This window comes from Notechis scutatus, chromosome 1 (assembly GCF_049901735.1).
Source record: "Notechis scutatus isolate UNSWTSFEM ecotype Mainland chromosome 1, rNotScu1.2, whole genome shotgun sequence".
In the NCBI taxonomy this organism is placed as follows: Eukaryota; Metazoa; Chordata; class Lepidosauria; order Squamata; family Elapidae; genus Notechis; species Notechis scutatus.
Genome location: NC_142009.1, coordinates 66335722 through 66358508, shown reverse-complemented (window position 1 = coordinate 66358508; position 22787 = coordinate 66335722). Strand labels below are relative to the sequence as shown.

General features: G+C 37.9%; 1 protein-coding gene across 3 annotated transcripts in view; it reads left to right on the top strand.

Moving 5' to 3' along the window:
- VIT (vitrin) overlaps positions 1-22787 on the top strand; it is an 87823-nt gene that overhangs the window by 28139 nt on the left and 36897 nt on the right. The window contains exon 1 of one of the 3 annotated variants that reach the window (XM_026669342.2): positions 4200-4448. The exons of 1 other annotated variant lie outside the window; for it this stretch is intronic. The gene's annotated coding sequence lies outside the window, so the exon portion shown is untranslated. Of the gene's footprint in view, positions 1-4199; positions 4449-22787 lie in introns of those variants that run through there. One more of the 3 variants, XM_087966663.1, reaches the window with a different exon arrangement.

The following is a 22787-nucleotide window of genomic DNA, read 5'->3' as shown; positions in this document are numbered from 1 at the left end:
TGGAATAAGAACATGTGACCATGGCTACATGGTGGTGACTAATTGGTTATAAAGATCATGCCTCAGAAACATAAGATTCGATGAAAATTTATGTTAAGGATTCCCTTTCTCTCTGTTAGTGCAATTAAGTACAGTACAGCTTGTTAGAACAATTTGATTACAACTTGTGTATCAAAGCAACTAAGGTATGTGTATACTCCTACTCGATGAAGGATATTTGTGTAACCTTTAATTACCATGTCTACTTATCATCTGTACAGGTAGTTCTTGCTTAATTATGTTAATCAGGATTTGCAACTCCATCATAAAGCATAAAGGTAATAAAGCATGATGTATGTGATTGCGCCATATTATACCAGTCCCAGTTCTAATTGCTGTTCTGACTCTAGAATGGTCACTTAAGCACAATGGCATGTGGCCAACATTTGTCACTGAACAAGTTATCATTAAGTAAGGACTACTTGTATTGTAACTGAGTACCTTTGGTTAATCTTCTATATAAGATAATGCAGCTTTTCTTCAACAAGAGATCAGTGACTTGGTATAATGCCTAGCTTTGGACTAATAAAAACGATTGTTTGGATAATTTGGCATTTGGACTAAAACATTTGGCATTTCTTGGTGTGCCAGAAAGATTTTCCTCTAGAAAGGAAACAGCAATATTCCCTAGAGAAGGGGGAAGGGGAAGAAGGGAATCACAAAACATACATCATGTAGTCACAATGCAAATTCCATGACAAACTTGCATCCCGATGTCTGATGCAAATACCTAAGCATGTTTTTTGCACGATGCTATCGATGCACATGTATCATTGTAATATAATCTTGGTTTATGTTGCTAAACCCAGACTGCTATTAATGATAAAACTGGGAAAGTTTAAATTGTGGTATCCCAACAGTCTGCTCTAAGGCAGAATGTATACTCACAATCATTTACAAATGCCATATATATCAAGTTGGAGAAAGAAAGGGATGGAAATATTATGAGGAATCTTCTCACACTGAGATTTCCCTTCATTCTCAAAATCTGAAATGACCGCAATAATTTAATATTAAAGATTAAATTTTAAAGGCATATGGTTACAATTTATAAACCACAGTAACAAAACTCTTAAAAGAGAGAGCAAAGAAATGCCCCCTGCCTTCCTTAAAATTACCCCATAACAATATAATAAAGAGCATCAAGTTAACCCGTTTTGATTGATGGCATAACTCTCCGTGACTCAAAGACCATATTTGATATGCAGTCAGTATTTACACACAACAAAAACCATACAAGTCACATAAATATTCCCTTATAGAAACTTGCCCTGGTTTATATTCATTTCAACATATCTTGTCTCCTTCCTTGTGCACAGTAATATCTGAAATAGATATTATTTGGCTTCAGATAGTAGCTCTAGGCTGTTCTTATTTTGTTTCCTAGCTCAGACAAAAGCAATTGCTCTTCCCACCTCACACCCTGAATGGATTCATTGCCATTTCCTTAGATACAGATAACTTGAAAGGAACATGATATAAGGATACCGGAAAACTTAATAATTGCTCCAAGGTAACAATGAATCCATGATCTGTTTTGGTACAGGTGCTTGCATAAATAATGATCATAATTAACTTGATTCTATCTGGGGGATTTTTTTTTGGAAATGTGATCTTCTAACAAATAAAAACTTGACAATAATGAAGACATTTTGTGTTTGTCCCTCACTATGGATTTTCAAAGACATGAGACTTTATACAGCCCTCTAGATGTTGTTGAATATAGCTTTAAGCAATACTGCCAGTAGTCAAGAGATGCTGAAAGCTGAAGTTGAGAAACGTCTGGAAATCCACAGATTTAATATACCTGCTGCTCTATTTTTATATATTGGTTTGATTGATTTGGGCTGTTATTAAAAGAAGGCCCAGTAGAGCATCAAGTATATGACAGAGACTATTAAAAAGTTATAAAGACAATTCTAATAATCTTTCTAACTTCAGAATATTGAATCATTAGTTGGCTGATTCTTGTATATTCCAATAACTTTTAAAAAGCCAGTTTATGACATTGCTGTGGTGGCTCATGTCTTGATCACCACACACCTGGATTACCGCACTGTGTTCTCTGTGACTGCCTTTGAAGACTGATCAGAAACCTGATTGTCAGTAAATTTCTGGAGGCAGACCAAAGTGCTGGATTGATTTATAAAGCCTTATATGCAGGGGTGGGCTGTTGAGGGTTCGCAGGGGTTTGGGAGAGCCTCTAGCTAAGATTCTGTGCAGTTTGGAGAACCCCCAAATCTCACTCCTGGCTGGCTGGCCCTGCCTACACCTCCCCTCCCAGGAGTCCCACATGACCCCTTTTGGATGCAGGTAAGTGCAGGGCACATGTGGAGGCTCGGGGAGGGTGAAAAATGGGCCTCCCGGAAGTTCGGGGTGGTTGGAAATGGGCCTGTTTCTAGCTTCCAGAGAGCTTCTGGAGCCCACGGAGACCATTTTTGCCCTCCTGTAGGCTCAAGGAAAGACTCCGGAGCCCAGGGAGGGAAAAACCGCCCCCCCTGCCGTGGTGCGGGAGGCCAACTAGGCCACATCCACCATGACTATGCCCACCCAGCAACCAGGAAGAGAACCCTTTGCTAAAATTTTTGAAGCCCACCCCTGCCTAAATGGCTTGGCACCCAGGTTCTCCACAGGACCATCTTCTCAAATTTGACCCATGCAGGGTGTCTCTCCTGGGGAGAACTTTTAGTAATGTCTCACTTCTTGAAAATAAGGGGATGATGGCCCTTGTCCTCTGGAAACATCTTCACTCAGAGGCTATATTGTCTTCATCTTTAACAAACTTCAATATGGACATACCAAGTTACTCCAGAAAGTGTTGGAATGTATTACCCTGTTTCTCCAACAATACGGCCTCCCCCAATAGGAAGTCCCAGCATGTTTTATAGGCATGAAATGAAATTAAGCCCCTCCCCCCAAATTAAGGCCTATATTAAAACATGCGAAATGGGGGGGAAATGGCGGGGGGGGGCTTGCTGTTAGGAAGTACTTTTGTTGCACACCCGGATATGGTGCTGCCTGCGTTGACCTTGATACAAAGTGCCCCATGAACGCCGAGGTCAACATCCAAGCCGTCGCTGCCCTCCCGAAGATGCAAGGGGGGGGAATTAAGTCACCCCCCAAAAGACGGCCTTATTATATGAGAAACACGGTATTATCTCAACAGGGTTCTGTTACATGATTTAAAATTAACTTAATTTTAACTTTATTTTACAGTGAACATTGTTTTGTTTTATAATGTGAAATAAAATATACAGTATTTTAACCTCTGAGTCATAAGGTACCAATATACATACATATACATACATACATACATTTGAGAAGTCTTTTCTTTTGAGAAAGGAATGTTCTTTTCATCTTCTCTCTTTACTTTGTCTTTTATTTTATAATTATTAAATTCCAAGCAATGCACAGGTCTATCAACTCAGTTTCTTTGATTGAAGGTCAGAAAGAGTTAAAAAGTTCCTCCCAATAAAATGATTTGACCATGCATCTTTGTTGATTTTTATTTTAGAGTTTGGAGGCGGTGTTTTAATTATTTTGTGTGTTGCCCAGTATACAATATAAGCAGCTACCCACTTTGTATTTTAAAATAAGTGCATTTAAAAAAAAATGTATATACCAAAAAAATAATCATTGTCCAAAGAGGCTCTTTTGAGCATTTCAGTCAATATAAATACATTTTAAAAAATAACTAAGGACAGTTATTTCCAGTTGTTAATCACTGCTGTGCAACAAATGTGAGTAACAAAAGTTTTCTCATCCAATAGAATTAAATTAATGTAAAAGTCTTCAGACCAATTTGGCACATTGAATAACAAAGAAAAGACAAAGTCCCTGTAGCTTCTCAGAGTAAAAACACCAAAGTAACAGTCTGTGAAGGATGAAAGCACAAGTGTCAGAGGCAATTTAGTTCATTTCTCTCAGTGACATTCCTAAATGAAAGTTTGGGTAGTATTAAAATAAATGTCCTTTTCCTTTTAAAAAAAAATAAAAATCCACTACCCAAACCGATATCAGTTACTCACAATGCAATCCCCCTGACAAAAATAGTACGATCTCACAATATATATAATTTTTTTAAAAAATAAAGAAATTCCCACTGGGGGAAAAAAAAGTGGGAGGGATGAGAAACTCAAAAGAGCAGTGCCGAAGTCAGCAACAACATCACACTGTAAGGAGTCTGTGCTAGTCATCAGAGAGGGAATATAATGTGGCTTTCTTACTGCTGGGACTTTGCTGGGAACATCTGAAATAAAAGAGAAAAGGAGCGAAACTGGACTTCATCTCTTGCTTGTACCTGACTCTTTAGACCAAGTCTGCCTAAAGATTGGGGTGCAGAAAAACTCAAGAAAAGCAACCAGTCTTTCTGGCTGAAGAAAAAAGAATTTAAACAATTCTACATCAAGGTACTGCTGATTGTTTCTCTCTAATGCCCTTTGGGATCAGTTTGGGGAAAGGATAGTAGAGGGAGGGAAGGAAAGATAAATTTATATTTTAGATAATTTGGTGGTGGAGGTTATGCCAATGGGGAGATGCTCAAAAGGAAGAAAATGTTCCAATTCTTTGTCTAATTGATGTATTCAGAGTTTGCAAACACAGATCAATGGTGCCTCCCCAAGTTTTGATAAATATTACCTGATGGCCTCAAGAGTAGTTCTATAAGGATTTGTGTATTTTTTTAGATATGTATTTTTCAGCCCTACTTGCATTTTCTCCAATAACTAGATGTGTTAACTCAAAATTGCACAACTATTGTGACAGCTGATGCACTATCCTTATTTGGGAGTCCAGAAAGAATTTTATGTAGGAAAATCCTCCTAAGAAACCAGTATGTGTATATGAACTGCTACCATCTCTCCCTTTCTCCCTTCCCCCCTCCCCAAAAGCTTTTGTGCTGAAGACTGCAGGGTCTTTAACACTTTGAAGAGCACTAGCATTATACAGCCTGTCACGGCAGCTCACCTCCCTGAGAGATTAGATTCCTAATAAATTTCTAAAATGTGGTTTGTGTCAGGCTAGTAGCAACATGTACAGATTGCTCCAAGCAAAATCTGCCTGAAGATGGTTAGCTGCTATTAGTTGCATCCCTGGAACTGAAATGAAGCCATTTCAAATTTGGAGAAGAAATTGGGAAAATACCTTTAGGACCTTCCTTCCTTCCTTCCTTCCTTCCTTCCTTCCTTCCTTCCTTCCTTCCTTCCTTCCTTCCTTCCTTCCTTCCTTCCTTCCTTCCTTCTATCCATCCATCCATCCATCCACAAATGCTAGATCAGAAAGTGATTAAAATGTTATCATTTATTAACATGGCAAACTGAAACTACGTCACAAGATTTTCCCTTGAAGATTCAGCAAAAATAATCAGTGTGTATGATATGTGTGTGTATGATACACATGTTTGTCTATGAAAGGCAAAGTAAGTTCCTGCCATCCTTGTTAAGGCAACCCAGAGCGTAGCTCAGTATTTACAATTACATCCCAATTAGATGAAACAAAAGATAGTGAAGCCTGATTACTTAAGTGTTAAAGAATGACTCCATCTCTTTTCCCTTTATCATTTTTCTGAGTCTAACCTGTTACTAAACTTTGAACAGACTTGTTTCTCATTTTAATTTGACAAATTGTTTGGGAAACCCAAGAATGCAGGAATAAAAGGAACTGCATTTTCTCTTACTCTAATCAAAATGACAATGTTAGGACAGATTGCACAGTTGTGATAATACTAAAAAAAACCTAGCCTTTACTGAATAATCAGGATTTTGGTTGACCTGAAGTAAAGACCCATGTCACCTGGACTTAAATTCAGTCCATAGTCTCAGTAAACATTTAGCCAATATTTATCTTGATGTTGTGTTAACATTCTTCAGTTGTTTTCACCCTCCCTGTTTTCCTAATTTATGTTTGCAGTTTATTTTTATCATGCTGTGAGTTGAAAGTTTGTTACTATTATATGATGAAAAGGAATCTATTTCCTTTGTAGAAAGTTCAAAGCAATCTTAGTAGGGTTATGTAACTTTCTGAAAGAGGGCCAGTTTGTTGTACTGATGAAAGTATCAGGCTAGAAACCAGGAGACTCTGAGGTCTATTCCTGCCTTAGGCAAAAGTCAGCTGGGTAACCTTGGGCCAGTTCACTTCTGAACAACCTTTTTATTTTATTTATTTTTATTTGTTTGTTTGTCAAACATGTACAAGATAACAAGTATAAGTATGAACATAAACAAGAACAAGGGAGTAAATACAGATAAATGGAGACAGTAAGACAGGGACGGTAGGCACGCTGGTGCGCTTTTGCACGCGCCCTTTAAGGACCTCTTAGGAATGGGGTGAGGTCCACGGTAGATAGTTTGAGGTTGAAGCTTGTGAGGGGTTGAGGCTGTAAAAACGGAGTCGGGTAAGGCATTCCAGGCGTTGACCATTCTGTTGCTGAAGACATATTTTCTGCAATTGAGTTTGAAGCGGTTTACCTTGAGTTTGTGTCGATTGTTTGCCCATGTATTATTGTGATTGAGGTTGAAGAAGTCATTGATAAGCAAGATGTTATAGCAGACAATTTTATGAACTATGCTTATATTGGACCGCAGGTGGTGCAGTTCTAGATTGTCTAGGACCAAAATTTCAAGCCGGAGGCATGGGGATTTCTATTGTGAGTGGAGGAGTGGAGAACTTTTCTCGAGAAATACCTCTGAACCCACTCAATTGTGTTAATGTCCGATATACAGTGTGGGTTCCAGGCAGACGAGCTTTATTCAAGGATTGGTCTGGCAAAGGTTGTGTACGCCCTAATTAATAATTCAATGCTGCCAGAGAAGAAGCTTTGCAAAATAATGTTCACTGAAAGCCTTTTTGGCAATGCTGTTATAGTGAGCTCTGGGGCTTTGATCATTTGAGATACTCCTAGATCCCTGACAAACTGAGGGTCATCTACTAGATCATTTCCGCCTAACTTGTATTTGGTGTTGTGATTTTTTTCTTGACAATGAGGAGGACAGAGCATTTGTTAGTTGAAATTTGGAGTTGCCAATTGCCGACCATTCTGACACATAATCAAGGTCACTTTGTAGGGAAGCAGCATTGTCGGTGGTGTTAAATAATTGGTGGAGAGGACGCAGCTGCTTTTAATGTTGTTACATAGGTCATTGATGTAAAGCAGAAAGAGTGTGTGTCCTAAGACACTGCCTTGGGGGACACTGCTATTAACTGCTGCTTGATTTGAAAGGGCCTTCCCTATTTTGACCATTTGTTGCCTGTTTGACAGGAACGTGGCTATCCATGTGCAGGGGTCTGGAGATGCCGTAAGAATTAAGTTTCAGCAGTAGTTTGTCGTGCACCACTGAATCAAAGGCTTTGCAGAAGTCTATGTAAATTGCGTCTATTGCTTTACCGTGGTCTAGATGTGTGGTCCAAATGTTTCTTACAGATTACAAGACAAATTTTTCCTGAAACCAAACTTCTTGTTAGAAAGTAGGTTGTTTGTTTCTAAATGTAGGGTGATGGATTTATAATCAATTTATAATTGATTCCATGACTTTACAGGTGACGCAACACAGTGAGGTTGGTCTGTAATTTACTACAAGACTAGGGTCTCCCCTTTTAAAAATAGGTATGACCATGGCTAATGATCATAAGTCGGGCAGGGAGCTGGTTCTGAAAGATACCTCGTAGATTGTGCTTAGAGATACCTCATAGATTGTGCTAGGGCAGTGGCAAGCTTTTTCAAAACTTTGCTGTCAAAAGCTAGGGAAATCAATAGATCAATAGATCCAGGCAGTTCAAATGAATATAATTTTTTTTGCAAGTGTAAGCTCTCTACAAGAATCTGAACTACTAACAAGCAAAGCAATTCGGTAACAGATAAGGAATTCAAGGTGGACTATATTTAGATCTCTTGTGGGTGTGAAGGGACTCATGACTGAAGACGTGTTTGAACCCTACCTCAGGCTCATCTTCTACACTTGCTAAGAAAACTGCAGGGACTAATTCAGGAAGTTTCAAAGTCTGACAACCCCACCTCCAAAGAAAAACACAGACCTTTCTGAATGCTATTTCAAACAGCTCAGATTACAATATACACCAAAGATGAGCTCATGTCAATTACATTCCTATTTGGCACTAATTGTGTATGAATTGTTACTTGTTATTCAGAAGCATACTCAAAACTCACTTCTGTTTGTTTATTAAAACATCACATAAAATCAATTTATTAGAATAAATTGTTTTATTAAATTAATGCCACATTAAAATCAACTGTTAAGCTTCGCCTTTGTTTGAGGATGAAATATATTCCATAATAAAATGCTTTTTTCACTTTCTCTATTTCACATTCTCTATGCAAAAATTCTAATAGAAAATATGATTCCTGAGGTATCATAACTACAAATGCTTTACATTGTATCTTATCTGTAACTGGCAAATCTTCATTTAATTAAACTAATGCGCAGGTAGAGGGAAAGATTTAAAGCTGAAATATTTGTCACTGGTTCTCTACCACTGATTGGCTTTGCTGCATCCGGCAGCCTTAGGAAATAAAGGTAATGAATAAAGGTAAGAATAATTAGGATAGTATTCAGTGGACCTTCAAGTTTCTGAGAAAGAAGGGAGGAATCCCATGTTTGGACTCAGCAAAAGAGACCTTAGGAAGAAGCAGGAATATTGACTAATGGAGATCCAGGTAAATAAGAGTAGGAAGTAGGCTGCTTTGGGAATGACCAGGGAAGCTGGGCCCATGAGAAAGGCAATGGGAAGAGTTAGGAGACTTGGAGGAGTGAAGGAACGCAAGAGAAGAGAAAGACCAGAACACTAAATGGACTTTGGGATGTCTATTTTGTGTGTGAGAAGGGGAAAGAGAAAACGTTTATAAAATAAACATGAAGAAATAAATGATTAACCCTAATGTGGGTAGAACTTGTAAACACAAGTGAGCTTAAAATATAGAGTGGGTCTTTCAAATAGCAATACTGAACAGGGTACAGGTTATCCTCATTTAGTGACCACAATTGGGACCAGCAACTTGGTCGTTAAGCAAAGTAGCCTCTAAGTGAAACCATGAATGTGCTTATGATCTTACTTCAGCTTTTCTTTGCTTTACATCTCTGCAAAGGTTGTGAATGCAAGAATTGGTTGTAAAGTTACTTTTTCATCTCTGTCATTAACTGTAAACTGTAACAGAAGTCTATCTAAATGGAATCTGGGGTTCAAAGAAGTGGATTTGTGCTTCAGAACATAGCACTGAAAACCTGTTTTCTGTTAAATGGATTTCTGTTTCAATTAAAAAAAAGTCATCTGACACATCTGGAAAGTGCCAGATGACAATCTATAAATTTGCTGAGGTATTGGTGCCAAGCCATGAAGGGTTTTATAGTTCTGGAATCAGGCCTGGTAGATACTAATATATGGACACGCACAAATCCCTGTTCATAATTTTATGCCACACCAAAACTGAGAAATGCAATATACAGTAGAATATTACAAGAATATCAATCATAAATGGTAGCATTAGCATGCCTAAAAAACTGCCATTAAGAATTCCTAGGATTGCCTGTGGATTTAGCCTTGCTTGTCTGGCATCAAAAGAAGCCTTGGGGCATTCAGCATTGGCTAGGTCTCCTACAATCCTCCACTTAATCCTTAAAACCTGTCTTAGTCCTGTCTATTCATTGCCTGATTGAATAGTCCTGCCTATTCATTGCCTGATCATTTTTAAGTAAAGCTCTTTCAGAGGTTTGAGGCAAGTAACTACAAGCTCAGTTATCATAAAACAAGAAAAGAAAAAGGTACTAATATATAGAAATGCTAAAACTTTAAATTTCTGTATAAGAAAGCACCTTCTGTCTGCTACTTTTGCAAAAATATTCCCACTGTTACTAAAACAGCCTAAACTTTGCCTTTGATGAGTTCCCAATATCATTAATTCCATAGCCATAATATGGCAACCAGAGAAAAATCCTTTTTATGTATCTTAAATGTAACTAATAAAAACCAAAGGGGATTTTTAAAAATCAATTATGTGCCATCAAGTCAGTGTAGACTGTTATCAACCACATAGATAGATCTTCTTCTCCAGGGTAATATTTATTCCACTTGGCTCTTCTAGCCTTTCAACTCTTATATCCATCACCTCATTAATTGAGTCCATCCGTCTTGCTGCTAGTCATCTTCTTTTCTTTCCTTCCATATTTGCCAGCATCACTAGACTTCCCAGGGGAACTGGGTATTTGTATAATGCACCCTAAGTATAAACATTTCAGCCTGTTCAAGTGCTGAAATGTCTCAAGTGAAAGCTCTGGGTTGATTTGTTTTATGATTTGTTTGTTTTCTTGGCTTTCCATGTTATTCCCAGGAATCTCCTTCATCATTAAACTTTAAAAGCATCAATATTCTTTCTGTATTGTTTCTTCAAAGTCCAACTTTTGTTTCCACAGGGAAAGTCATTGCCTACAAGATTCTGATCTTTGAAAGTAGAGACACATCATGGCATCTGAATAATTTTTTTTTCTGAAGGTTTCATTGCTCCTTTACCATGTGCTAATTTGGCATATTTCTTGAAAGCCATAAGTACTATAGATAAAAACAAGATACTGATGGTTAACCATAGGTCTTTTGTCCACTTGCAATTTTAATCAGTACCATAATCCTGATGTCCTGCTAAGTAACACAATGCTAGCTTCATCCAATCCCCCATCCAGAATTTAACCAGCCTTCTGTCAACTCCATATTCCAGATAAAAAGTTTTTGTTTCTTATTTTAACAAATAGGGTTTCATCACAGCAATAAGTTGGCTAAAACCTATACAGTTTTGTAACCTCGTTCATAGACAGCTAAGTGAGGAGATCTTCCTTTAGACATCATCTTAGTTAGGAGTATCTCCAGAGATATATATGTTGTGCTTTCACTTCTAGCTCACTTTTTTGTCTCTTACCAACTGCACACCAGCAAAGCACTTCACTGCAACACATCCCAGAAATTGGGTAAAGTTGAGGAACCAAAAGGAAAGGAGATAAATATTTCCCAATGCTCTAAAAGTTCTTGTCTATGGAGATTCACAATCATCCAGGTCATAGTTGTCCCAAAGATCTTTTCAAAAGGCAACTGGTCTTTCTTGATTTTTTTTCCCTTAAAAACATTTCACTTCTTATCCAATAATCTTCTTCAGCTCTAATTGAATGGTGAGAAATAGAAGGTTATTCCAAGGTTCTACACCCATTTACACTTGGATTCAGGTGATCCTGAGAGTACAGACAAATCATCAAGTGGCCTCAATGACCAATCTTCAGAGTGCTAATGACCAGATGATTGCAAAGAATACAAATGCTTCTATTCCCCATCCCTATTCCTTCCTTCCTTCTCAGAAATTTGGAACTCCAGAGTTCTGTGCTAGCCATCTCCATTTCATTACCTTTATTTCTTAAGACTGTCCCTATGTGACAAAGCCAGGTGGTGGTAGGGAACATTTCAACGCTAAAGGTCTTCAGCTACCCAGCATTATCTCAATTAAATGAAGATTTGTGAATCACAGATATTGACAAGATACAAAATGTTCATAAATATGATTCTGAAGAAGTGATGGTATTAACTGAAGAAGTTTCTTTGATGAGAAACAAAAAATTTTCAAGGAACAAACCAAGAAAGTCTGGTTGCCTTTTGAAAAGCACCTTTGAACAGACTTGTTTCTCAGACCTATTGACTTTATGTTCCAGGAGAAAGTTTAGCACTCACTAGGGTTATTACCACTAACCCTAAAAAAAAAAAAAAAAATAGAATAAGGAGAAGAATAGAGGAAGATGAGATATTGGGTTTTATTTAAAATTTTTAAAGTGTATTAAACTGTGTTTTAGGCTGTTTTCACATCTTTATTGCATTGCATTATTTTCACTGGCTGTTCTTGCTCTCCTCTTTGGTAAGACATCAAATGCATAACATGTTTACAAGGTGTTATGTCTATTGGATACAACTCACAATGTGGCTTGTATCCCACACAGATTCCATTGGAAAAGAATGCAGGATTTGTGGGAACTGTTGTTGGAGCATTGTGCTTGGTTTTTTGTTGACATGTTGGCAAAAGCAAGCCCATGCATTCCACTGCTCTGGCTGATTTGCATCCAAGCATCAGTTAATTTAAAGAGTTACTATAGTTATGTATATAGACAAACAATATTTTTGACAGTATCTCAACAGGGCCTGCAATCCTTCTAACTGTAGTATGTCCTCTTGTCTTCTGAGACTATGGTTTTCATTTGAAAAGAGCCAAGGCATTTAGGAGGTAAACTTTTGTGGAAGCTGCTGAGCTGGTTTTTTTTAACTTGGCTAGCTGGCAAGTGATATTTCAGCCAATATACCACAAACATCTGCACGAGTGTCACTCAGCAAATGGTGTCTTTAAAGTGAAGAGATGCTGTCAACAAACAAAGGTTAAATCCAACAACTTTGCCTTGGTACATTCCCTAACTTTGATTCCTCCCAGTTCCTAAAGGATCCTTTTTCAAACTTGAAGGCTACCAAAGATGAATTGATTGTCCCTTTTACAGATTAGATTGTCGTCTTGTAAACTAGAAATGTGTAAGTGCTATATTGAATGAAATGTTTAATTCAATTAGTTCATTCATCATCCATGTTGTATTTATTATGTTTGTATTGCGCTGTGATTCAGTCCCTTGTGCTCAGCCTGGAGCCTGGTCTTCAGAGTTTAGGTGGCCCTGATTTCCATCTTTTCATATTAATGCAAGTTCAGCTTGTCCATGATTTAATCTTGGATGAGAGGACTAACCTGGTATGTATTACCAAATTGGCTGGACATGGATAAAGTGGTTCCTCTTTCAGAAATGTGCCCCCTAGGTTTTAAATGTGGAACCAGCCATGATTGTAGGGCAAGGGTGGAGGTGTAGCTGTTTTCAGCCAGGAATCTCCAGTGGGTGGTGTTGTTTTTTTTTTTTTTTTTTGAAGTACTAAACTACACATAGCTAGCAGTGAGACCATTTTGTTCCCTGCTGGATAGGGGTTTCCCTGCCCAAGTTCCAATGGTTGGGTTATGAAGTTCCCTAGAGGGATGGTTCTGAAGGACTTCAAGCTGCTTTCTCTGGTCCCAAAATCAAATGGCTTGAGATATCATGGTTACAGAATAAGTTGGAAGGGAACTTGGAAGTCTTCTAATTCAACTCCCTGCTCAAACAGGAAACCCTACACGTTTTCAGACAAAAGATTTTCCATGGCAAATGTAGACCATTTGTCCATGGCAACCGTGGACCTGATCCAGATTATTGAGCCCCAACTTCAGGGGAGGCACACTCCCTGAACTTGGTTTTTGCCTCAGAGCATGGCAACATGAGCTGGTGTTAGGTGATCCTGTCATCAGTCCAGGGGTGGGATTCAACCAGTATAATAACTGGTTCGGTGAGCGTGCGCTTTGTGCAGCATTTGAAAATCATCTTCTCCTGCAAGCCCTGTGTGTTACACAGGGCGCGCACAGCAATCACTTGTGCTGCAAAAAGCAACTGAGGTTGAAAAAGCAGGAAATAAAAGACAGCCTAGAGCCCGGGCAAGCAGGTGAGCCAAACGGAAGAACAGAAGATTATCGGAGCGAACTGGTTCCCTCTCAGCTGAACTTCAGAGCTACTAGTTTGGCAGAACTGGGCCGAACTGGTAGAATCCCACCTCTGCATCAGTCCCTTGTCAAGGATACATTACTCCCTTCTAGCTCTGTGGCTGACCACAGACCAAAATGCTGAATAACTTTCTATATACTGGTTAGCCAGAAATATTTGAAATATCAGTTAGGGTCCATTAAATTATAGTTCAAACTTTAGAAGATGGGAAACATTCTGATGGTAGGTCCTGTTAGGGATATACACCCTAGCAGAACATGCAACGGCAGTCTAGCAGACAGGCAGATATGTGAGACAAAACGTTGTAGTAGCTTATACTCAGTAAGACAGATACACTGTGCAAGTTAAATAGTTTTTATTCCAGCAAGAGTTATAGCATAATCAAACAGTCCATATGTCATACACTAAGTTCAGTCAGTCCGGGGGTTATTCAGTTTGCAAAGTCCAGTGTCGAAGAAGAGGTCATTAAACTTACAATCAACCAGTCCAGTGATATATCTCTTTTGCAGTCAGAGATATGAAGAAAAATCAAACCCCTTTTCTTCTCTCAGCAAACACGCAGTTATCACCATCAATCCATCATTGTCAGCATTCCAGTAAAAGCCGGCAAACAGTGAGCTCTCTTGCTCCCTCTTATGGTGATTTTTCAACCGCACCCAAAATACTTGGTTTACAGTTTAAAGTGATACATACACTTAAACTCACTAACATAGTTTATATATATATTATTTTACCCAAACTAAGTTAGGTAACCAATGTTATCCCTAACAGGTCCCATGACAATACCATCACTAGGCCACTTAGAATTTTAAAGAGCCTTCAGGGGCTGTCTTATGTCCCTTCACCTTCAGCCTTTCTTTGTAGGTCATGCTTTAGTCAGAAAAGAGAAGCAAAAGCAAATATAAATAAACAAGCAAAAACAAATAAACAAACATGAATAAGTATATAAATATATAAACTCTCAGAAAAATGGTGCTGGAAATTTCTTTATTTTTTTCTATTTTGTCTGAAAGCTTGCAAACTGGTGCTACCCAAACCCTTTCTCATTTGGAAATGGCAGAACCCTTCCTGACAAGCAAGATGTTTTTCTGACCATTGGTGTAGCCTGTTGATTATTCATTTGCAGTTCTGGAGGATCATAAAGGCCAAAGCAGGTCCTGAATGCGAGTTACTCTAGAACTGGACTCTTATGTAACTCTCCGTGTAAAACAAGACTCAGTAATGCCTACATCGTCCTTGTCCATTAATCATCAAGGAAAGTAATATACAATCAGTTTGAATTTAGCACCAAGTATTTGAACAGATAATCTTTCATTTACATTTGAACATAAACAGAATGTCAGTTTGTGATACCGAGGAAAGTTCTTCTATCAAAAAAAAAAAAGAAAGAAAGAAAGAAAGAAAGAAAGAAAGAAAGAAAGAAAGAAAGAAAGAAAGAAAGAAAGAAAGAAAGAAAGAAAGAAAGTAAGTTAAACTTTGTATGGACATGTAAGAACAATTCATGAAATCAGCCTCAGGAGATTTTTTTTTAAGAAACCAGAAATTTTCACATGCATTCCTTGCTCCCAGACTAAATATACGCCTTCAGGGAAAAGTTGACAAGCTGCAATAGTCTCTGGATTGTGAAACTACATATTTTTAAAAATTAAATTTTAGTTTGTGGCCTCTTGGAAGTATTTGCCCTTAGACTTGAGAAATTTAGTTTGGTCTCATCCATGTGAAGAAATTACAGGGAATATGTTTAAATACTACATGTTGTACTTCCAAATAAATAGCTCACAATATTATCCAGGACTTACTGACACAAGGCAAAATTCAATCACACTTACTTTGATATATTTATGCTTTTAGGCAAGGCAGTTAAAATATGTTACTTCATTTTATTAATTATAGTTGTATAGGCCTCAACTAATTGTTGGTAGCCCTTAAGAACATTGTGTGTCAGGCCATCTCACCTGCCTGTTAAAGAATTTCTGAGATGACCATCTCAGAAATCATTCGTTGTTTTCTGAAATATGAATAACTAGATGGTTCACAAGTGGGGGAAAATTGAATATTTTCACCTTATTTACTTTTATGTAGAATATATGAGGAGAAATTCTAGACTAGAAGAAATAGTTATTGGAATTAAAATTGTTGTAATATCACGAATCTCAGATACGCTAGTAACACCTTGGATGGATGACAGGAGAAGATTTAAGGAATCCTGTTGTAGGAGAAAAAAGAAATATCAATTGCCTAACATCTTTTATAAACAAAGCATTTAAGGTATGTCAACAGGCAATGCCAACCTAACTGAAACAATAACAGACTTTATCCTCCTTGGCTCAAAATTTCACAGAGATGGCTATGTAATTAAGAAACTTTGGCTACTTAGGAGAAAGACTATGACAACTTTTATCAGAATAATAAAAGGCAGAAACTTTGCATAGAGAACAATTGTATGTATTGCCGTGGCTTCATTTTCCCAATTGGAATCTGTTGTTTTGAAAGGTGGACTATCAATAAAGTTGAACAACAACAATAACAAAATGATGCCTCTGAATTATGAAGCTGGATAAAGTTGGTGAGCATAACTTGGGCTTCAAATCAAATCATGCAACAGTTGATGAAGCAAAATCAGACAGCTTATTAGAAGAATTAATAATGGTGTTAAAGTTTAAATATTAAAGAACAACTGACGTATAGAAAATTGAAGAAAATCAAACAGACCCTGACAGAAACAATTGACTAGATGCTATCATTCATAACACAGGCATTAGCTTGTGTTATGAATGATAGTATAAAATATTTTTATGGCTGTCATGATGCAGATATTACTATGTTACCCTCATTGCAATGATCAGGCAACATGGAGGTTTGTTGATCCAAAAATGATCAAGTTCACAAACCAGTAAAAGCCCTTGTTATCCATCAACCAATCTATGAGTATCCTCTACTGTATACAGGTCACTACTGGCATTACGAGACCAATTTTAGTTTTAGAAATTGGATTTAATGCTCTAAGTGGGAATGTATTTATAGCAAGACAATTATCTTGTAAAGCACATAATAAATTCTGCTCTTCTCTCTTCCTCTGTAATTCTATTCTACATTCACTATAATTTAAACACAACAGCAAATGCTTGCCAAGCATTAATTTTAATGCAAAAAAAAAAAAAAAATCCACTCTGAATATGTGCATTTTCCCACTGTAACCTCACTTAAATTCTTAAAAATAGCAACCAGAGTTTTTAAATGTAAAAAATTACAAATGAGGCTTTTTAATCAAGCCCTTATCTGGATAGCTGCTGCCCCCTTAACTTTTAAATGTTTTTTTTTAAAAATAAGAAAGTATGCTAGAAGAAGCAGCCCTAACTAACCTTGTGAGGCCCATTCTGATTCACAGGCACATCATCACCTGCTTAAACTGATGTTTCTGGGACTTGGTTCCAAAAATCCAATCCCAGATGCTTCGGTGAGATAGGAAAGTAGGATAGAATTTGCTATCCATGCATTCTCTTGTAAAAGATTTGATGAGACAAAAGTAACAAAAGCCTTCAAAGTATCAAAGAAGAGCTCTATAAAACGCATCATTAATTTTTTAAATTATAAAGTCTGGGGATACTTGCTACCCTATGTGAGAGTGTTTGAATTTTACATTTAATTCCGCCAAGTGTGGTGCTTGCATCATCTTACCTTTTACTTCTTACCCTTATGTGAAATGATGGGAGCAAGATAGTAAACTGCACATTGCTAGCATACATTTTGCATAGGAAATTTAGTAGACTTTGAAAAGCTGAACAGGAGCTGCAGGATCATCTCTACTACAATTGTAAAAAACAGAGCAGTATATTTGGGACCTTAACTAAGCTCTCAAACAAAATGGCAATGCAAATTTTCCATAGGTCACAGCTTCATGAGGACAATCTCTAGTATAGTCTAGGAATTGATCAGCAGCTTTATAAAAGCTCCTCAAGGAACGCATAATAATTTTTCCTTCACTGCTGTTATGCTGTGGCGGGAACTATAAGCGGTATTTAAAGGAAATTCACCAAAAGAGAGTCCGGAGAGGTCAGGTGGGGAAATATTGCTTCAACGATGATCTCTTAACAAGAGCTTTTCCTTATGCTTATTTATCTACGCCAGAGATCTCCAAACTTGGCAATTTTAAGACTTGTGGACTTCAACTCCCAGAATTCTCCAGCCAGCTTTGCTGGAGTCTTAAAGTTGCCAAGTTTGGGGACCCCTGATCTACGCAGACAATAAAAAAAAAACCCACTAAAATAAGCGAAATTTACTTTTTAGTAAACAGATTTATAAAATAAAGTATGAAGTAAATGTAAGTGATTGGCCCAGAAGAAGGAGCTGACTTAATTTGCTAGTGATGAAATGGGGGCAGTTATGGCTTAATAATTAAGTTTATCATCATGGCCAATCTATGACTTGGTTTTTAAAGCCACACATGCTGCTCATTCATTGGGTATTCTACATTCATCCTTCATTTCATGGTTCCATGATAAATATAAGTTGCCACTCAATCTGAATCACAAAGAGCAATTTCTATGAGGTATTGTTTTCTATGCACCCAGAACTGGAAACCACAGGTTAAAATAGATTTCCAACTGTGGCTCAGAAAAAAAAACTGATGACTTACGTAACCATAGCTTACCTAAGTTGGACATAATGATGGGCTATATTTATCATGATCTAGGAAAGGGAGGAGTGAATCAGGTCATGCAAAGGATAACAAGATGTCTCTATAAATAAACCATGTTTCAATTTGGTATATGAACTATAATATGGATTCAAAAAATAGGGAACTTAATCTGCTAGCCAGTACAAAGTACAAGAATAATATATTGCTAATATTATTATGCACTGGTATTTAGGCCTAACATTCTTAAGGTCTAAGAATCACATGGATCACCTTTTTTTATTACAAGACCATCTGGCTGGCTAAGTCTGCAGAGAAGTCCTTTTGATTATGCCCCTTCAGTTAGGGGTCTGTTTTCTGGCTTATGGGAAATAAGTTTCTGCTACATTGTTCCAAGCTGTGGAACAGACTGCCTGAGAATTTATTCATTCTGTTTTTATACTGCTTTCTCAAAAGATTCAGGGTGGTATACAATACATCATCAACAGATCATCAATCCCACAACTTAAAACCCAATGGCATGCATAACTCTTGGACTATTGCTAGAAGACATCCAATGAAAAATAATTGGAAATAAACGCCTTTTGAAAAGTATGCTTTTTACTGTCTTCAGAAATGCAAGAAGGGTAGGACTGTGTGTATCACTGGGACAAGGACTTCAATAGTGTTGGGACCACCACTAGGGAAAAGGGCTATGTTTAGGTCCCAATCTTATTTCCATGGGGGGGAAGGGAGAGAACCAATAGTGGGATTCAAATTTTTTTACTACTAGTTCTGTGGGCATGGCTTGGTGGGCCTGGCAGGGGAAGGATACTGTAAAATCTCCATTCCCTCCCCACCCCACTAACCTGCTTTCCAGCTCCATTCTCCTGTGCAGGGAAACAAAAGAAGAGCCAGCCAATCAGCTGGGACTTGGGAGGCAGAAAATACATGGGGGTGGGGCCAGTCAGAGGTTGCTGAATACCACCTCTGCTGAGGACCCATCCTAGAAGGTCACATAGGATGGAGAGAAAAGAATCTTTCTGAATAAGGTAGTTCCTGAAGCTTGGTGGTATTGAATTGCCCCCTTATCTTTTCAGTGTTAAATAATCTTTATAAACACACATCTCTTTGCCCATCATTTGCTTCCTGTTTTATTGTTTTAGTCTGCTTTGTTTCTGAACTTTCTTAAACATGCTTGAGGTCTTGCCAAAGTAAAATGGCAAAGTGTAGGGTAAATCAAAGCAATGCATTTCTTTGTTCTGTTTAAGACAGACAGAGAAAGAGAGAGAGGGAAAGAAACAGAAAAAAGAACTTCACTCAATCTTCATTGCCTGGAGAAAAATGCTTTTATAGAGAGGCCTCTAACAACAATATACACATTGAAATTAAGATTGAATTAACTGGGGGGGCAGGGGGAGGAGAGAGTTATGATCTTTCAAATAGCAGGCACTCCTAGCATGCACATTTCAGTGGAACAGTAGGGATAAAGTGGAACAATTAAAATGCCATATTCTCCACATAGTGTTGTCTGCACTGTTGCGGCCTTGCTGAATGCAAAATACAAGTGAAGGTCCATAAGAATTTGAGGAAACTCCTCCTTTATTCTATGTATATAAAGTGGATTTAACAGGATTTAAGACAGGCCTGACACCTTGGAATTCTCAGGACCATTTCCGTATCATCTATGTATGTTGCACAACTTTAAAAAGTATTTTCAAGCCCTGGCAGGCATGATATGTGGGTGGGTTGCCTTTGTTTCATGGGCAGATCACTGGGTCAAAAGGTAGGCTATCTCTAGTTCCTCAGTGAAATGCTGTGTATAATAGAGTTTGCCATTAACAACTCCTAAATTTATTTTTAAAACATCATAAATCAATGTTTGCTATGCTCTTACTGCAGTAAATATGCCAACAACCTGTTGAGACGTAAAAAGAAACTGTGTGTGAGTTGATTTCTATAGAAGATTAGTCGTAAGAAACCACTTAGATTGGCCAGGTTAATCCCATAATGGCACATGAAGAATTTCTGTTTGCTCATGTAATCCACAAGCAGAATCAAGCACTGAAAACCCTCACTTCTAAAATGTTCATGAGGACTATGATTAAGCAATGTATCTTTAATTCTGCAGCTTTATCAAAGAGAATAACAAAGGTCAGTCTGCAAATAATACTGTGCTTTAAATGGATGGTTATTTGGTGTGGCTTGAAAGAGTCATTTTCTTCAAATGTTCTTCAAAAGACATTCCCCCATCTTATTTTAGGAAAGGAAAAAATGAGTCTGTATATGTGTGCCATGATGGAAGATAAATAGCTTCTATTTAAAATGACAACCATTCTAGGTTCTAAGGGGATTTTACATGAAAAGATTTATGGGTCACCCTTTGAATCTCTGTGGTCTCACACAATCTACATCTGCCTTCATTTATGCCCTCCAGTTATTTTTAGGACTAGAACTACAACTCCCAGTATCTCACTAGTCAAGCTGCTTGGTAAGTTGAGGATTTAAGTCCATTTTAAGGGTACTTGTTTGGAGAAGGTCATTCTAAAATTTAGGGATTGCTGAAATAATTAAAGTAATCTGCACAGAGGTGCTATGATCTTTGAAAGTCTAGAAGTGCCTATTTTACTTGGAATGTGAGACATGAATAGCAAGTAAGAACATAAGATTTATTGGATTCCAATAATTATTGCATAAGAGAAAAGAAAATAGAGTCATAGCTGGCATTCTTTCTTCTGCAGATGTTTAATTCCTGCCACCCTCTTTCGAAAAAGCATTTGTGATTGGCTACAAACATATATTATAGTTATAATATATTGATATCTCAAAGAACTGGCAGACATAATGTCATGCCCCTGTCAGAGTCTGAATCTGAGAAGGAAGACGAACAGCTGACAGGGAATGGGAGTGTGGCTCCATTGGCTGTGGAGGAGGCTGGGGAAGGACAAAGTTCAGCTGGGCATAGCAGGGGAGAGATAGAACAAGGGAGAGGGAGTTCAGAGGAAGACCCAGGCCCAACCCATCTTCATCCTAGGGCACCAGGGAGGAATGGAGAAGAGAGCAACATGGGTTGCATGGCTTACGGGGAAGAAAAGGGCCCTGATTCCCTTCATTAGCGACACCTGGGATGAAAGTTTATAAAAATTGAATGCTGACTGCAGCAACTGCTGGGAGTAAATGTTACTTTAATCTTGTGTTGTCATTGCTTTTCTGTGTTCCTGGTGTCTTCCCAACTGTGTGAGTTTTGCCATGCCTTCACATCGTGCCTGCCCTGCAAACTAATTACCTCAGTTTGGCTTGATTGGACTTACAGTTACAGTTTATGTTGACCATGTTTTGGACTTAATACTTAATGCTCTGCAGTCAAAGGCTGCTCCTAGGAGAGTTTTTCTCCAGCCAGAAGGTAACCTGGACACTGGAGGCACAGTTGGAGCAAATAAAGGGACTCTTATTGATTATCTGACTGTGTTGCCTTTGTGCCATGCCCAAGGTCATCACACATAATCATGCATAAAGCAGAAAGATGAATGCTAATTAACATTATTTATATCTTTATAACTTTTAAAATTACAGTGGAACCTCGGGTCACGAACACTCCTGTTCGCAACCAAATTGGGTGTTGAACAAAAAAATCCACCCAATTTTTAATCAGGTCATGGTTCAAAAACTGGGTACTGATTTCTCCTTCGGCGCCATTTTTTTATTGGTGCATATGCAGTTGGTCGTGCTTCCGGACACGACCAAATCAGATCATGACCAGGTCATGACCCAAGGCTCCACTGTATTTAGACACAATATTAATGAATAAAATGCATTTAGTTATTCTTTGAAGATAAAATCTAGACCACCATATGTAAGGTAGAATTGAAATTTATTTATTTGTTTGTTTATTTACTTATTTCTTAAACAAATTTCGTTGCTGCCCACCTATCAGAAAACTCTTGGTGGCAAACAAAATAAAAACACAATACAATAAATAGGCTATTTAAAATAATAAACAATAAGCAATATTGAGGCCCCAATAAAACTTATATTCATCCACCAACGAAATGAATCCACCAGAATCTAGATCAATATATGCAAATTTATAGAATCATGGGGCTGGAAGGAACTGTGGAGATCTTCTAGTCCACCCCCTGCCCAAAGCAGGAGTCTGCAATCAGGTCTCCACCAAGCCTTCTCTTCATTAGGCTAACTAAGTGTAACTACTTCTCTTAGTTGTTCATTGCATATTTTTGCCTCAAGTTATTCAAGCAGACTTAATTAATAAAGCACCAACACTGTGAAAATATCAGCATCTCTCTTCATCCCATCATGGCATCCCTACTGGCTGTGCTTGCATGTCCCACAGTCACAATCTAGACTGGAAAAGTCAGACCAACCACTAGTTGCTGAAAGCACTCTTGGCCACCATCTTGTGATACCCAGATTTCACTGGGTCATATACGGTAGCCTTAATATAATCAGATTTGTTTGACTTTGGCTTAGTGTTTCTACACATCCCATCAGTTGTAACTTGCTCTGCTAATCCAGATGCT